This window comes from Spermophilus citellus (assembly GCF_964194105.1).
Source record: "Spermophilus citellus genome assembly, chromosome: 10".
In the NCBI taxonomy this organism is placed as follows: Eukaryota; Metazoa; Chordata; class Mammalia; order Rodentia; family Sciuridae; genus Spermophilus; species Spermophilus citellus.
In genome coordinates, this window is record NC_138197.1 from 99,650,944 (window position 1) to 99,663,324 (window position 12,381).

The following is a 12,381-nucleotide window of genomic DNA, read 5'->3' on the forward strand; positions in this document are numbered from 1 at the left end:
GGAATGAAGGGAAGGGAGTAGGGATAGGAAAAGGAAAGAATGTGGAATGAATCTGACATAACTTCCCTTTGTACATACATGAATATACTACAGTGAATCCTACTATCCTGAATATCCACAAGAATGGGGTCCTAATTAGAATAAGATAACTTCCACACTTGTATAATTTTTATCAAAATGGATTCTACTGTCATGTGTAACTAAAAAGAACCAATAAAAAATTTTAAAGAAATCAAAGAAATGCAAAATGAGACTTAATGAGATAGCATCTCATTCGTTATCATCAAAAAGTCAAAAGATAATGTTGGCAAGAATGTGAACTGAATGGAACTCTTGTGTGTTGTTGGTAGCAATGTGAATTAGCACAAAAATTTTAGAAATCAGTAAGGAAGTGCCTTAAAAAAACAACGTAAAAATTGAGATAACATGTGATTCAGCAATCTTATACCTTTTGTGTAACCAAAGAATCAAAATCAATGTCACGGAGATATCTGCACTAGCATATTCACTGCAACAACAGTGGCCATCCTTGGGAACCAACCTATGGGTTCATTGATGGATGAATAAAGGAAAGTTGGTTTCTACACTAATAGAAACTAGTCAGCCTTATAAAAGAAGAAAATTGTCATTTTTTACAACATGAATCAATCTAGAGGACATTTTGCTAAGTGAACTAAGTTGGGCACAGAGAAAAGTCCTGCATGATCTCACTAACATGTAGACTCTAATATAGTCATATCTATGGAAGTAGAGAGTGGAATTATGTAACAAGGGCAGGAGATAGGTGTAGGATGAGAAAAGGGGAGGTTGCTCATCAGAGGGTAGAAAGTTTCAGTTAGAAGCAGTGGGGTTCAGTGATCTTATTACACAGCATTTTGACTACAGTTAAAAATGTAGCACATATTTCAAAATTGCTAATAGGGTAGATGTTAAATATTCTCAACACAACAAAACAGTAAGTTGAGCCATATGATAATTATCTTGAAAGTAGATACAATGATCACTTGTCAATTAAAAATGTAAAAGATGAACCTTCCATAGAACAACTGTGTGGGAGCAGGTTTGTGGTGAGAGTAGTACAACAATTGGGAATTAATTACTTCTGTGAAGAAAACAACAACCAAGTGGATATAGGAAACTATGGAGAAAGGGCAAAGAGAGTACAGTCAATCTGCTATAATGTTTATTTAGCAACATGAATTTGTTCCAATATTATGGATATTATCAGGAAACAATTTGAATGTAATATCAAATATTGAGTTCTACTGTTTGCAATTTTGTTCCTGAGAAGCATTGACTAAACACAGAAAACGGCAACTAGCTGAAATAAGCCAAGTAGGAACATATCAAATGCACACATGCATCTCCCCCAAGTATTTAACACCAATTGACCTCAGTTCCCTGGGGGTGGTGTAATTTACCATCCTCATCTGTGTTACAACTTTCTGCTGACCTTAGATAGTTTGTTCACCACTTCGAAATAAACAAAAGTCTTTAATTATTTTGACACTCACTTTTTCAAAGAAAGTTCAGGTCCTTTTCAAGGTAAAAAGCCATATATATCTTAATACTTATATGATTCTTAATCACTTAATAGGTGTAAAATTGTCTACTATTTTTATTGGTACACTATACTTATACATAATAGTGGAATCCATTCTGTCATATTCATATATGCACACAACATAATTTGATCAACCCCATTCCCCAATGCCTCTCTTTGACTTATCTCTTCCCTTCCCCAATACACTTACTCTAATTTACTCATCTCCTTTCCATTTTTTCTCTCCTTTTTATGTGCTAAAAGGTTTATGTTTGGTGCTATAAACCCCATTTCTTCCATTAGCCATGTATGAGAGTTTAAAATTTTTAAATCTATGAATAAAATAGCATAAAATTATCACATACAGTATGATAGTTTGAAATCATATGTGGAATAGATGAGTTTATAGAAATAGCAAATAGGATGTTTGTTGCCATAACCATATGGGGGGTAATTTTGCATAGCTCATGAATTTTAGTAATGAAAATTTTTAGGAATTGACTATAGCAGAAAAGAGGAAGAACAGAAAGTATCATAAGAATAGTTGGAAAGATGCAATGCAGAGAAATGGAAAGCAGACAAATAGCTAGAAATGCTTAATCCAATAATTTAATGCAATGAGAAAGCACAGAGGAACAGCTAGGAAAATCTAAATTAAAAGGGCAGAGAAAGATTAAACAGACTTACTTGCATTTTTTTCAATTACCCAGCAGAATATCTCTACTCCTCTAGAGCTGGAAGTTATATAAAATCTTAGACTTGCCTAGTTACTTGTAGATTGTATACAGAAGTTGATGATATTTGAAATTATAACAAACCCTGCAAAACCATACCTCAGGTATTATGATTTTGGCAGCTGGGTCTAGCCGTCTTCCCAAACCCAGTTCTCAGTTGCTACATGACCCTTCTCAGTGTACAATTGTATATTTCAAAGGTACATGGTTCCTCTCTTTTTAGGTCCATACCCAGCTCTTAGCAAGCAACACTCCTAGCAAGGAGGCAGATGAAGCCTGTGAACCGCAGTATGAACCCTCTGTTCCTCCACATTTGCAATATCACCTGTCCCTTTTATTAAAGTTCAGTACCCATATTAGAACCATTCAGATCAGATGGTTAGTAGTATCTTCAAATCTTAGGTTTGTAGATCCAACTTATAGCTCAAGATAAAAATTAGTAATCAACAGGGAGTCCCCTATGAACAACGTTTTTTATTCTGTACTAAATAAATTGAAAAAAAAACTGAAAAAAACAGGAGATCTCTGTATTATTGTTTTTATCATTATTTAATATATAATGAGTCAGTAATTCAAAAAATAAGAAAGAATAAACTACTTCTATTTGCAATAACATGTATGGAACTGAAAAATAAACTGAGAGAAAAAGAAACAAGACACAAAAGAGCACACACTATGTGACTCCAGTATATGAAATTCTAGAATAAACAATTCTAATCTTTCCTGGCAAGAGCCTGGAACTGGGTTGTGGTAGGTGGGAGTGACTGTAAAAGGGCACAAGAACACTTTTAATGGTGACGGAAATGTTCTCTGTCTTGACTGAAGTGGCATTTATGTATATGTGTGTGTGTGTGTGCGTGTGTTTGTGTGTGTGTATCAAAATTCAAAATTCATGGGATTGTGTACTTTAATTGCATGTAAATTATACATTAATACATTCTTTTTAAAAAATAAAAAATCACAAAAAAAGTTTGTTATAAAAGTTATTTTTTATAATTAAAAAAATACAGTTAGAATTGTAGAGTCCTTTAGAACTTTGGAAAAACTGAGACTTATGGAATTACATATAAAGTTGATGTGAATTAAACTGCAGAGCTTTGAGCTCCCAACTCAGTCCATCTACCCTTTACTATATTGCCTGTAATCAGAATAAATAAACAGGTTAAAACCATGCATGCTGTATAGTAGACATAAGTACCAAGCATTCATATACACATACCAAACATTCATATCTATCTACAATGAGTATATATACATATACAGATATATGATGTGTGTTTATATGTGACAATATTTATTCCATGAAATGGAATGATTTCAGTTTTCTAATTAGAAAAAAATTGTTATTGCAATTTTGTGCACCTGTGGTACATTAAAATCTTGTATAATATTGTATATAATATATTTAATAGGCTTAAGGTGAGAGGAATTTAACTAAATATAAACAGTAATCAGGCAACTAAAATAAAACACTTCTCAAATGTTAACCTCTTTAATTCCTTCAAAGAGCAGAGGTATGCTGCATGATCTTCATGGTATTTTGAAATTTGGGACAATTCAGGGAAATATTTTTGATTTCTCAATTTGTTTCTTAAGCTGGGAAAGCACTTCACCACAGAGCTACATTCCCATCCCCAAACAATGTGTGTTTTAGTCAGCTTTTTCGCCACTGTGACTAAAAGACCTGACCAGAATAATATTAAAGGAGGAAAAGTGTATTTGGAGGCTCAATGTTTCAGAGGTCTCAATCCATAGACAGTAGGCTCTATTCCTTGGAGCTCATGGTGAGACTGAACATCATGGTGGAAGAGTGTAGTACAGGGGAGCAGCTCACATGGGATCAGAGAGCAGAGGGACTCTACTTGCCAGATACCAAAGATATATATCCTAAAGGCAAGCCTCAAAGACCCACCTTCAGCCACACCCTACCCGCCTTTAGCTTCCACCCATCTAATCCTATTATGGGATTAATACACCGATTGGATTAAGGCTCTCAGAGCCTGATCCTATCTCCTCTAAACCTTCCTGCATTGTCTCACACAAGAGGTTTTGGGGGACACCACATCCAAACCACAACATTTTGCCCTTGCCCCTAAAAGCTCATGACTATCTCACATTGCAAAATACATTTAGTAAATTTCCAAGAGTCTCCATAGTCTCAACAGTTCAAGGATTTCCCAAAAGTTCAAGTCCAAAGTCTTCTCTCAGACTCAGGGCATGCTTGCATCATGAGTTCCTGTAAAATTCAAAAGCTATTTACAAGTATCCAATACATAAAAGTACACAGTAAACATTCCCATTCACAAAAATAGTAGCACTGAAAGAAGGGATAGGACCAAAGCAAGATTGAAATCCAGCTGGGCAAACAAGTCCTACAGCTCCATGTCCAGCATCTGGGGCAGATGGCAGGCATGATGACATTCTGTTCAATAGGCTTGTGTAACTCTATCCTTGTGGCCTTATTTGTTGCAGCCCAACTGGTCTTTCTGTTGGCTAGTCTCTGCTTGATTCCTGCAGCTTTCCTAGGACAATGTCCATGTTACTGGCATTTCTTAAGCTCAGGGGTCTCCACTGCAGCTTAGGTTTCCTCCTGACATCTCCATACTTTGCCCTCTTAGGGGCTGCCCCCAGGGACACCAACCCTGCTGAACTTTGCCTGGCCTTCTTTTGAAATGTTGGTGGAATCTTCCATGATCCCCTAACTCCAGCATCCTGCATTCCTGCAGAAGCAGCACCACATGGTTGACTTTGAGGTCTCCTGCCATCTTGAGTAATACAAAAGCCCCCTGGGACCCTGGCTGCAGCAGCCTCTGAGTGTCTGGGTGACTGAGCATGTTGAAAAAACTTCCTAGGCCTCCTTGTGCAAGGATTCCCCACTAGTCTTTTCTCAAGAGGAATTTCACTTTTACTTCCTTGAGGCTGAGATGGGTGTGGTCTGGCCAGCTCCTGAGATACCCTGAAGCCATATTTCTTATTGTCTCTGAGCAGAATCTTTAGCTTTATCTTTACTGGCAGTAATGTCTTTAACAACTGCAACTTCCTTAGTCCCAGTTTTCTCTCACCTTTCAAGTCCAGGTTTTTCAAGTCTTTCTGTTCTGCTTTCTGCTATTGAATATTACAATAAACTTGGTTAAAAGCTGCCAGCAATATCCCTGTCACCACCCGAATGCTATGCTGTCTAGAAATTTCTTCCACCAGATTAAGAAGTCCTTTGGTTTTAAAATCAGCATTACAGAAAGTCCCAGGACAGGGACAAAAATGCAGACAAATTTTCAGCCAGAACATAATAGAAATAGCCTCTAGTCTAATTACCATTAGTGTCCTCCTTTTCCTCTGAACCTCTTGAGCTCTGTCCTCACTGTCCACAGTCCCATTGGCATTCTGGTCTTCTGAGCTCCCACCAGAATCAGACATTAAGTTCCACTTACAACAATCTATAACATTTCCAGCTTGCACTGTTACACATCTCAGAATTGCTCTTACCCATTCCAAAAAGCTCCAAATGCTTGTGAACCACATGGTCAGTTTAGTCACAGCAATGGCCCTACTCCTGGTACCAATTTCTGTTTTAGTCAGCTTTTTTTGGCACTGTGACTAAAAAATCAGACCAGAACAACAGTAGAGGAGGAAAAGTTTATTTAGGGGTTCATGAGTTGTCAATTCATAGACAGCAGTCTCCATTCCTTGGGGCTTGAGGTGAGGCAAGATTTCATGGTGGATGAGTGTGGTGGAGGGAAGCAGCTCACATGAAGATCAGAAAGCAGTGACAGAGTTTTACTGGCCAGATATCCAATATATATATATATACCCCAAAGGCATGCTCCCAATGACCCACCTCTAGCCACACCCCACCTTCCTTCAGTTTCTACTCACTCCCATCATAGAATTAATTCACTGCATTAAGACTCTCATAACTCCATCATTTCTCCTCTAATCCTTTTTTTCATGTATCACACATGAGCTTCTTGGGGACAACTCACATCCAAACCATAAAAATGTGTGATCTTTCATCTTTCAAATAACTTAAAACATATTTTTCAGAGAACTTATTGTATGTTTTCATAATTTCAGGATAGAAATGTCATTAAAATTGTGATTCTTATTTTAGAAAAATATTTTTTTTTGCTTTTGCTTCAAATTATTGCTATCTTGACACACCTTTGAAATAAATTATTGTTCTTTTACTGATATGATAAATAACTGAATTAAAAAGGTAAGTACTTATTTTAAACAGCTTTATTGAGATACAACTCACCAACAATAAAATCCACCCTTTAGAAGTATAAAAGTCAGAAGAGTTTAGCATACTCTCAGAATTATGCAATAATCAACATAATATTTTCATCACCCCAAGGAGAAACCTCCTACCCATTAGCAATCACTTACAACTGCATCCCAAGCCCTAGGCAACTATGAAACTGCTTTCTTTCTCTATAGATTATCCATCTGTGGGAAGCAAAGTTGGAGGGGTCATTAAAGGTGACTAATAGTGTCTTTCTAGAGCTGTCTTCCAATGTTACCTAATCAGAAAGGCCTTTAGCCCTACCATATTACGTATTCATGTGTTCATTGTGACCTATCAATGCATATATTCCTACAATTTGTTCCCAAATATGTTTTACCTTTTTCCTCCCAACACAATTGGTGATAATGCCATCTTTCCAATTGCTCAGGCCCAAAACCTAGTCATTCACGAATCCTTTCTTTTTATCATCGTCTATTCAATATATTGTTAGTTTTCTTTTCACAGTATATCTGAATCTGATTCTAAGGACCTCTATTCTTGCCACCTTTGTCTGGGCCATCTACTTGGACTTACTATAAGCCTCCTGACAGGTCCTTTGCTTCTAACCCTGTCTTATGTTAATTCTTAAAGAAGCTCCAGATTGCCCCAAGGTGATTCTATTGTAGTGAAATCAAGTCCTTACTCAGAACTCTGCAATGGTTTTTCATTCTACTCAGTGAAAAAGCAAAATTCTTATAAGTAATAATGATCACTACCACCATTCGCTTGAGTCCCCTATCCATTTTCCTTCCCCAATGCCTTTATCACTAAGATTTCTTTCCTGTTATTCTTTCATTTGCTCTCATTTTGGCCACATTGGTAACCACACTCACTGTTCACCATACAAGTCAATCTCTCTTCTATATAAGGTCTTCACTTTAGTTCTTTCTTCTTACTGGATGTTCTTTAGTAATCCTCATAGTGAATGTCCAAATTGTTTGAATGAGGCCAGTTCTGACCTCCTAGGACCTGTCCCCCACCTTTGATCCTTGTATTTCTTACTTTCCTTTTTTTTTTTCAAAATGATTTACCATCTTCTAACATACAAATTATTTACATATATACAAATATATGTATATGAATGTATACATAAAATATCACATATCAGGAATTTATTTTTATTAGAGCTGAGGATTTTTAGGCCTTAGCTAAAGCTTAAACTTATTATGGTGCATCTCAAACACATTTTATTCTGTGTTTTATTAATTTTGATTAATGTATGACCTATGACCACAGTGGCTGGCTTGAAATTTACCAACCCTATATATTAATAACTTAGTTGAACTTCTGTTTATAATGCCTAATTTTAATCAATGCTGTATCCTGGGAGGGTGTGGTTTAGCAAGGCATGATGAAGTACATGTAATAGTGTACTTGATGCTATCTCCTTTTGATCTGTTTGATATAAAGGGCTTCCTTACTGAGGATACTTGCATGTGTAATTCTACACATTGGGATTATTGTTTTCTCACAGTTAAGTGTTTTGGGATGTATTGTATTAGAACTGTTTAAGGTATATATATGTAGGTATATATATGTAAGTCTGCATTTGTTGGGTTTTAGGTGAGCAGGCTTTTTATAAAGGATGTTAATTTATGTATTATGTTTATATTAGAATAGGCATTAGTGTTTGAGAGGTTTTAGTTTACATCTAAATATTTCAGGAATTTTTAATGATAGGCAAGTAGAATGTATATTAATTGAGATATAATATTGTTGGTGTAGTTTATTTTATGGGTCAGATAATAGGCTTAAATAATGTATATATACAATTTAGGTTTATTTAGTTATAATAAATTTATTTTAGGCAGCATTTGATTTGAGTGATTTGTAGATACTGAGATAGGAGTTAATGAAATTTCTATTATGAAATAGAAAGTATCTTTGTTAAATTTGTATATATATATATATATATATATATATATATATATATACATACATACATATATATGCATATAAAACAGAAGGTGTTAAATTACTTCTAACCTCCTCCATCTTGCCAAATCAGAAGCTCTAGGAAGGAAAGGACCTCTCTCTATATATTCCTTCCTTGATGTATCACAAGTGCTTAGGAGTCATATGATGGTTTCTCTTGTGACTAGAACAGCAGGTTCCATAATATAGGCACTTAAAATGTATTCGTTGAATGAGTGAAAAATGAAACTTTCTATGAATAAATGAGATGAATTTTAGGAAAAATATAAGCATCCAAAATGAAATTAAATATAGAAACAGATACTTAGCTATTCTCACATAAAATTTATGAAAAAGGCAAATATAAAAGAAAAGATAATACCCCCACTTGTTTTAAAACCCCTATATGGGTAAAATATCTTTATAAAAATATTGGGTAAATTTTAGAAAACTACTATTCCAAATTCACATTAAAATAAATAATATGGTAGAAATAGATAATCTATATTTAAGATCAAATAGAGGGAGGCTAGGGTTGTGACTCAGTTGGTAGAGTGCTTGCCTTAGCATGTGTGAGGCACTAGGTTCAATTCTCAATACCACATATAAGTAAATCAACAACTAAAAAAAATTAAAAGAAAAAAAAGATCAAATAGAGGGAATAAAAGCCCCATAAATAAAACAATGTAACAACATACTGGCTTCTCATGAGATAAGACTGGGAATTTAAATATGTTCTTTTCACATTTTACCAGGTAAACAATAAAAATATGAAATGCCTTTCTTTTTGTATTTGATAATCCTTTACAAAACAACCTTTTCTTTAAAATGTTTTCATCTCACTTCTAGCTTTAGCGTGTACCATATCTTTGAAAAACAGTGGCTTAGTGAAATTAGTAAAGTGACCATTTTCATTTTGAATTTTATGTTGCTTTAGTTTTTATTGCTTGTTTTAAACATATGTTAGTGGCTGCACACTACTCTTTTACTTTGCCAAAGGATAAGAGTGTATTAAGCATTGATGAATAATTTTCAAATTTCAAATGTTGAACATGCAGAACATGAATATGCAGAGAATTTAAATTACCAAATTAATATAACTTAATACTTAATTTCTTCTCTGGAATAAAGTCTTCTTTTTAAAAAATATATTTTCTTTCTTTCTCTTCCTTTCTTTCTTTCTCTTCTCTCTTTCTTTCCCTTCCTTCCTTCCTTCCTTTCTTTCTTCCTTTCTTCCTTTCTCTCTATATATGTGGTGCTGAGAATCAAGCTCACTGCCTCACACATGCTAGGCAAGCGTTCTACCACTGAGCTACAACCCCAGATCTAGAACAGGGACTTCTTGACAAGGTATTCCAGAAGACTTAGGAGTTACATTAATTCTATGTTTTACAGTTAGATGAATATTACCTATGCAGAAATAATATTTAGTTGACATTAATTTTGGAACTATTTTATTTGATAGCTGATAATTTACTCTTTTTTATAAACATATTTCTAACTTGATTTGTATGTTTTTAACATCTCCTTTTCCAAGTTTTTCTCATCTAAACCATAAGCCCTTGATTCTGTCTTATTGATCATTATTCTCTTATGTTTTACTTTTCCTAGTTTATTGATCTTTCTAGAGAAAATAGCAATAGATGGGACCAGAGTAGAAGTTTAGAATTTATTTTAATATGCATTAAATTCATATATTAAAGGCACATATACCTAAAATCTATCAGTGTTTAATGAATAAACACTAAACAGTTCCATTCTATTTTTAAAAAACTACAATACTTTATAGTTCAAGAGAAAAAATGAATTATCTGATCAAAGAAGTTGAACTAAGATTTGCAATGATTAACATAAGCAATCTAGAACTGATAGTTATTTGCTGGACTGGGGAAAAATCTATAGATTTGAGGAAAGACTTATAAAAATATTTTATTCTGTGGAAAAAGAAAGGATATTCTAAAGAAATGTTGAATTAAAAAATAAATAACAAAAATCCAGATGGGAAACATATTCATAAGTATAAAAATATTAAGAAAAATAATAAAAATCTAGAATCATAGAGTTAGTATAAGTCAGCAATGTATGAGATAAAATAAAAGTATATAATAACTGAATGACTGAATCCATCAGTGATTTCCCAGACTGAGAATAAAGTCTAAGAGGAAACATTATGAATAACAACTTGACTAGGCTTGGAACTAAGGAGAGACTTTAAAAGACTTTAACCAGTGGGATGCCCTAGCAAATTTGTCTGCTTTTTCTTACAGATCATTGTGCTCTTTATAATATTTTACTCTCAAATTCAGATTTGTCTTCAAGTCCTCAAGGAAGATCATATATTCCATCAGAACAATGCAAATAATACAAATGGCTAACATTTATTGATTATCCACCCAAGAACAGAGAGCTGGCTAATAGTCTGTTTCTAAGGCAGTGTTCATTCATAACAATTACCACACTGTGATAATCCTTATTAAGTTCTGACGATGCCCTAGGCAGTATTACAAGTGCATGATGTATACTTGGTTGTTAAATCCCATTAATAACCTGTTGGATACAGTAAAGGAAATCAGAGCAAAGAGTATAAATGTTTTACTTGAGGTTAGAGTAATTGAAAATCATGAGATTAAGATCCGAACCTAAGCATTCTGATTCTAGTATCATGCTCCCAGAAGTCTTTTCTACTTTATTTTCTGCTTTGTTTTTTTTTTCTTTTTATATTTCTCTTCTGTTCATTCATTGTGTCATTTATCCATTAATTCAATCATCCATCAAAACTTTACAATCTAAGCCTGTGCTGTGGTCCACGCCTGTAATCCCAGCACTGGGGAAGCTGAAACAGGAGGATGGAGAATTTAAAGCCAGCCTCAGCAACAGCAAGGTGCTAAACAATTCATGGAGACCCTGTCTCTAAATAAAATATAAAATAGGACTGGGGATGTGGCTCAGTGGTTGAGTGTCCCTGAATTCAATTCCTGCTATGAAAAAACAAACAAATAAACATCCAAAACCATAATAGACCAACTCCAAGACATATAATTATGAAGATAGCCAAACGTACAGAACAAGGAGAGAATATTAAAAGCTACGAGAGAAAAGAGGCAGATTACATTCAGGGATAAACCAATTAGGTTAACAAATAAAAACAAACGTAACAACTTTACAATCTGGTTAGCTACTAGAATATGCCAGATATTAGGTTGGGTATTCGAAATGTGAAGACTCCTGTCTGCAAGTAACATAATATGGGAGGAAAAAATAAATAAACAAAGCCAAGCAAACAAGCTATTTCTAGGAATCAGAAAGCATTTAAACACTAGGAAAGTCCAGGGCTTCAGGGTCATGACCTTAGGATACTTTAGGTCTGCTGGACTGTTTTTATTTATCTTCATTATGCTTTTTTTTTTTAATACTCAAATATCAGAACTGACTAATCAAATCTTGTCCTGCAAATAACCACATTTTGTCTTTGATTCAAGGTTTTCCATCACAGAATTCTCAATTGTTTTAAGTTCTGCATTGATTCCTTCAGTCTCTTATATATCATATAGATCACCTAATCATACTTCCTGCAAACCTAGGGCCTGGGTGATACTAAGAGAGGGGAGGAGGAGATTATTTGGCATAATTATCAGGAAATTTCAAGGCAACGGGAAAAAAAAGAATGTTCCCATTTCAATTATGAAGTTTATAGTTACTCTCTGATAGACTAAAGCAATTGACTAGATCACAGGTAGATCTGAGAGTTCACAAGGAAAACATACCAAGAGAGAGGTAGAGGTTATAAACTGGGACCTGCGCCTGACATTCCAGTTTGGGGGTGGTCCCAGCCTGTTGTGTGGTGGGATCTAGAAGACCTTTTTGGCTAATCATCCAATGGAGTTTGAAAACGTAAGTTTGAACTT

At 34.5% G+C, this 12,381-nt stretch overlaps 1 protein-coding gene across 7 annotated transcripts in view; it reads right to left on the reverse strand.

Moving 5' to 3' along the window:
• The window catches only part of PPFIA2 (PTPRF interacting protein alpha 2), a gene marked incomplete at both ends in the record, with an annotated part of 453,530 nt that overhangs the window by 107,690 nt on the left and 333,459 nt on the right, over window positions 1-12,381 (reverse strand). The window lies entirely within an intron of this gene.